The following is a 6,720-nucleotide window of genomic DNA, read 5'->3' as shown; positions in this document are numbered from 1 at the left end:
CACACATACACACTAGGGGTCACATCACTCCCTGCCCCAGTGAAGCTTACACTCTATATTCCCCATTGCATGGTCACACACATACACACTAGGGGTCACATCACTCCCTGTCCCAGTGCTTACACTCTATATTCCCCATCACATGGTCACACACATACACACTAGGGGTCACATCACTCCCTGCCCCAGTGCTTACACTCTATATTCCCCATCACATGGTCACACACATACACACTAGGGATCACATCACTCCCTGCCCCAGTGCTTACGCTCTATATTCCCCATCACATGGTCACACACATACACACTAGGGGTCACATCACTCCCTGCCCCAGTGCAGCTTACACTCTATATTCCCCATCACATGGTCACACACATACACACTAGGGGACACATCACTCCCTGCCCCAGTGCTTACACTCTATATTCCCCATCACATGCTCACACACATACACACTAGGGGTCACATCACTCCCTGCCCCAGTGCTTACACTCTATATTCCCCATCACATGGTCACACACATACACACTAGGGATCACATCACTTCCTGCCCCAGTGCTTACACTCTGTATTCCCCATCACATGGTCACACACATACACACTAGGGGTCACATCACTCCCTGCCCCAGTGCTTACACTCTATATTCCCCATCACATGCTCACACACATACACACTAGGGGTCACATCACTCCCTGCCCCAGTGCTTACACTCTATATTCCCCATCACATGGTCACACACATACACACTAGGGATCACATCACTTCCTGCCCCAGTGCTTACACTCTATATTCCCCATCACATGGTCACACACATACACACTAGGGGTCACATCACTCCCTGCCCCAGTGCTTACACTCTATATTCCCCATCACATGGTCACACACATACACACTAGGGGTCACATCACTCCCTGCCCCAGTGCTTGCACTCTATATTCCCCATCACATAGTCACACACATACACACTAGGGGTCACATCACTTCCTGCCCCAGTGCTTACACTCTATATTCCCTATCATATGGTCATACACACTAGGGGTCACATCACTCCCTGCCCCAGTGCATACACTCTATATTCCCCATCACATGGTCACACACATACACACTAGGGGTCACATCACTCCCTGCCCCAGTGCAGCTTACACTCTGTATTCCCCATCACATGGTCACACACATACACACTAGGGGTCACATCACTCCCTGCTCCAGTGCTTACATTCTATATTCCCCATCACATGGTCACACACATATACACTAGGGATCACATCACTCCCTGCCCCAGTGCAGCTTACACTCTATATTGCCCATCACATGGTCACACATACACACTAGGGGTCACATCACTCCCTGCCCCAGTGCTTACACTCTATATTCCCCATCACATGGTCACACACATACACACTAGGGGTCACATCACTCCCTGCCCCAGTGCAGCTTACACTCTGTATTCCCCATCACATGGTCACACACATACACACTAGGGGTCACATCACTCCCTGCTCCAGTGCTTACATTCTATATTCCCCATCACATGGTCACACACATACACACTAGGAGTCGCATCACTCCCTGCCCCAGTGCAGCTTACACTCTATATTCCCCATCACATGGTCACACCCATACACACTAGGGGTCACATCACTCCCTGCCCCAGTGCTTACACTCTATATTCCCCATCACATGCTCACACATATACACACTAGGGGTCGCATCACTCTCTGCCCCAGTGCTTACACTCTATATTCCCCATCACATGGTCACACACATACACACTAGGGGTCACATCACTCCCTGCCCCAGTGCAGCTTACACTCTATATTCCCCATCACATGGTCCCACACATACACACTAGGGGTCACATCACTCCCTGCCCCAGTGCTTACACTCTATATTCCCCATCACATGCTCACACACATACACACTAGGGGTCACATCACTCCCTGCCCCAGTGGTGCTTGCACTCTATATTCCCCATCACATGGTCACACATACACACTAGGGGTCACATCACTCCCTGCCCCAGTGCTTACACTCTATATTCCCCATCACATGGTCACACACATACACACTAGGGGTCACATCACTCCCTGCCCCAGTGCTTACACTCTATATTCCCCATCACATGGTCACACACATACACACTAGGGGTCACATCACTCCCTGCCCCAGTGCTTACACTCTATATTCCCCATCACATGGTCACACACATACACACTAGGATACATTTTTTTTTTTTAGTGAGCAGCCAATTAACATTACCCTACCAGTATATTTTTGGGGTGTGGGAGGAAACTGGAGTACCCGGAGGAAACCCACGCAAGCACAGGGAGAATATAGGGCCGTAGTGGGAATCAAACCCATGACCTCAGTGCTGTTGTCAGGATGCGGCCTGGGATCGGGCGTTACTCACCGCAGCTCCAGCTTACCTTGGTGGTCAGACGCCAGGTGCAGCATCACCCTTGATCATGGCAGGAGACAGCGTCAGGCTCGAGTCCAAGCACAAGGCAGAACCCAGTAACCTACAGCAGGTAGTGTGAGAGAATGGCTAGCACTAAATAGGTGCAGGCAGCCAATCTCTCATATCGGCAGAATGGCCTGGAGCCTGGATGTGGCTGCCGAATGGTCATCTATACAAGTCTCGTCTGGCCGCCCAGAATAGTCTTGACATGTGGTGGAAGGAGAATGCAGTGAGGCACGCCTGCTGCATATTGCAGCTCCAACATATACATGCTAGGTCCCTTTTGAGCATGAAAAACTCCATATTGCTTGTTATTGAAAGACAATTAAATGGTATTACCACAAGTCTGCATAGGCAAAGATGGCTGCCGCTGGCGCACACTTCTGACACCGTGGGGTCCATCTGTACCAGAAAGTATAATTTACTTTTCAATACTCGACTCTCCCCTCTTGCTTCAGGTGGAGACATCCTAAGGTGGAGCGTATACCTGAGTGGAGAGTTTGCTTTGTTGGGGGGGACGTTGAGATAGCTGAATATTAAGGCACCAATCTTCAGTAATACTCACAACACCCCAAGAATGACCTGCACAAGCTTATACCTAGGCCAGTGATCCTCAACTCCAGGGGGTAAATTTACTAAAGTGAGAGATTTTAGAAGTGGAGGTTGCCCATAGCAACCAATCAGATTCTAGCTATTATCTTCTATAAGGTGCTAGTTAAAAGTTAAGTAGAATCTGATTGGTTGCTATGGGCAACATCTCTTCTAAAACTCTCTTCTAAAATCTCTCACTTTAGTAAATTTACCCCCAGCTCTTAAGTACCCCTGACAGATCATGTTTTCAGGATTTTTATCCATGGAAACAGGTGGGAAAATTACTGACCCAGCAAAATGGATTAACTCAACTAGTGCATTAGTAAAGAATTACCGAAAACATGACCTGTTGGGGGCACTTGAGAACTGGAGTTGAAAAACACTGGTCTAGGCCAATTCTCCACTTTTTCTATGTTGGCTGTAACAGCAGCAACTCCCTCGTGCCAGGCAGGGCCCCCCCATATATATCTTGGCTGGTCTGCACAACTGGGATATGACCAGTGAAAGTTTCAGCCCCTTCTCAGTAAGTCATATTGTCTACAACCTTTGTGAGGCATCAGATAATGCGTTTAGATAGCCAGTTGACAAATGAAGGCCATCTTCTCCTAGCCAACATGACTCATTGAGATCTGGAGGACATAAATCACTGTTACCATGCCCATCATTTCCACCTTTCATGAGTCTCCTTATTCAGTTGGATATGATTTGTTACATCTTTGGACACAGTAACGCCCTATTCATGCAGGGAGAAAACTGGAGTTCAAATTTCATGCATGTATAATTACCTTTGTCTTTGGGGAAGATGCTCCTCTCGCTGTAGCCTAACACACTTTTCTCACTCTTCTTCCATTGCTAGGCAGTAGGACAGATGAGGTGCCACATCACATTAAGCTCTGCACCCCAGCTCATGTCCCTGACACATAACCCCAATCCTGGCTCTGCACCCCAGCTCATGTCCCTGGCACGTCACACCAATCCTGTCTCTGCACCCCAGCTCATGTCCCTGCCACGTCACACCAATCCTGGCTCCGCACCCCAGCTCATGTCCCTGCCACGTCACACCAATCCTGGCTCCGCACCCCAGCTCATGTCCCTGCCACGTCACACCAATCCTGGCTCCGCACCCCAGCTCAAGTCCCTGCCACATAACCCCAATCCTGGCTCTGCACACCAGCTCATGTCCCTGCCACATAACCCCAATCCTGGCTCTGCACCCCATCTCATGTCCCTAGCACGTCACACCAATCCTGGCTCTGCACCCCAGCCTATGTCCCTGGCACGTCACACCAATCCTGTCTCTGCACCCCAGCTCATGTCCCTGCCACGTCACACCAATCCTGGCTCTGCACCCCAGCTCATGTCCCTGCCACATAACCCCAATCCTGGCTCTGCACCCCAGCTCATGTCCCTGCCACATAACCCCAATCCGGGCTCTGCACCCCAGCTCATGTCCCTGCCACATAACACCAATCCTGGCTGTGCACCCCAGCTCATGTCCCTGTCACATCACAATCCTGGCTCCGCACACCAGCTCATGTGCCTGCCACATAACCCCAATCCTGGCTCTGCACCCCAGCTCATGTCCCTGACACATAACCCCAATCCTGGCTCTGCACCCCAGCTCATGTCCCTGGCACGTCACACCAATCCTGTCTCTGCACCCCAGCTCATGTCCCTGCCACGTCACACCAATCCTGGCTCCGCACCCCAGCTCATGTGCCTGCCACATAACCCCAATCCCAGCTCATGTCCCTGTCACATCACAATCCTGGCTCCGCACCCCAGCTCATGTGCCTGCCACATAACCCCAATCCTGGCTCTGCACCCCAGCTCATGTCCCTGTCACATCACAATCCTGGTTCTGCACTCCAGCTCATGTCCCTCCCACGTCACACCAATCCTGGCTCTGCACCCCAGCTCATGTCCCTGCCACATATCCCCAATCCTGGCTCCGCACCCCAGGTCATATCCCTGCCACATCACACCAATCCTGGCTCCGCACCCCAGCTCATATCTCTGCCACATAACCCCAATCCTGGCTCCGTACCCCAGCTCATGTCCCTGCCACACAGCCCCAATCCTGGCTCTGCACCCCAGCTCATGTCCCTGACACGTCACACCAATCCTGGCTCCGCACCCCAGCTCATGTCCCTGCCACATAACCCCAATCCTGGCTCCGCACCCCAGCTCATGTCCCTGGCATGTCACACCAATCCTGGCTCCGCACCCCAGCTCATGTCCCTGCCACATCACCCCAATCCTGGCTCTGCACCCCAGCTCATGTCCCTGACACAAAACCCCAATCCTGGCTCTGCACCCCAGCTCATGTCCCTGCCACATAACCCCAATCCTGGCTCCGTACCCCAGCTCATGTCCCGGAAACGTCACACCAATCCTGGCTCTGCACCCCAGCTCATGTCCCTGACACGTCACACCAATCCTGGCTCCGCACCCCAGCTCATGTCCCTAGCACGTCACACCAATCCTGGCTCTGCACCCCAGCCTATGTCCCTAGCACGTCACACCAATCCTGGCTCTGCACCCCAGCCTATGTCCCTGGCACGTCACACCAATCCTGTCTCTGCACCCCAGCTCATGTCCCTGCCACGTCACACCAATCCTGGCTCCGCACCCCAGCTCATGTCCCTGCCACGTCACACCAATCCTGGCTCCGCACCCCAGCTCAAGTCCCTGCCACATCACAATCCTGGCTCCGCACCCCAGCTCATGTGCCTGCCAGATAACCCCAATCCCAGCTCATGTCCCTGCCACATAACCCCAATCCTGGCTCTGCACCCCAGCTCATGTCCCTGCCACATAAACCCCAATCCTGGCTCTGCACCCCAGCTCATGTCCCTGCCACATAAACCCCACTCCTGGCTCCGCACCCCAGCTCATGTCCCTGCCACATAAACCAATCCTGGTTCTGCACCCCAGCTCATGTGCCTGCCACATAACCCCAATCCCAGCTCATGTCCCTGTCACATCACAATCCTGGCTCCGCACCCCAGCTCATGTGCCTGCCACATAACCCCAATCCTGGCTCTGCACCCCAGCTCATGTCCCTGTCACATCACAATCCTGGTTCTGCACTCCAGCTCATGTCCCTCCCACGTCACACCAATCCTGGCTCTGCACCCCAGCTCATGTCCCTGCCACATATCCCCAATCCTGGCTCCGCACCCCAGGTCATATCCCTGCCACATCACACCAATCCTGGCTCCGCACCCCAGCTCATATCTCTGCCACATAACCCCAATCCTGGCTCCGTACCCCAGCTCATGTCCCTGCCACACAGCCCCAATCCTGGCTCTGCACCCCAGCTCATGTCCCTGACACGTCACACCAATCCTGGCTCCGCACCCCAGCTCATGTCCCTGCCACATAACCCCAATCCTGGCTCCGCACCCCAGCTCATGTCCCTGGCATGTCACACCAATCCTGGCTCCGCACCCCAGCTCATGTCCCTGCCACATCACCCCAATCCTGGCTCTGCACCCCAGCTCATGTCCCTGACACAAAACCCCAATCCTGGCTCTGCACCCCAGCTCATGTCCCTGCCACATAACCCCAATCCTGGCTCCGTACCCCAGCTCATGTCCCGGAAACGTCACACCAATCCTGGCTCTGCACCCCAGCTCATGTCCCTGACACGTCACACCAATCCTG

The sequence above is a fragment of the Taudactylus pleione genome, unplaced genomic scaffold (assembly GCF_031769625.1).
Source record: "Taudactylus pleione unplaced genomic scaffold, aTauple2 ptg000838l, whole genome shotgun sequence".
In the NCBI taxonomy this organism is placed as follows: domain Eukaryota; kingdom Metazoa; phylum Chordata; class Amphibia; order Anura; family Myobatrachidae; genus Taudactylus; species Taudactylus pleione.
Note: the sequence above shows the minus strand (reverse complement) of the source record.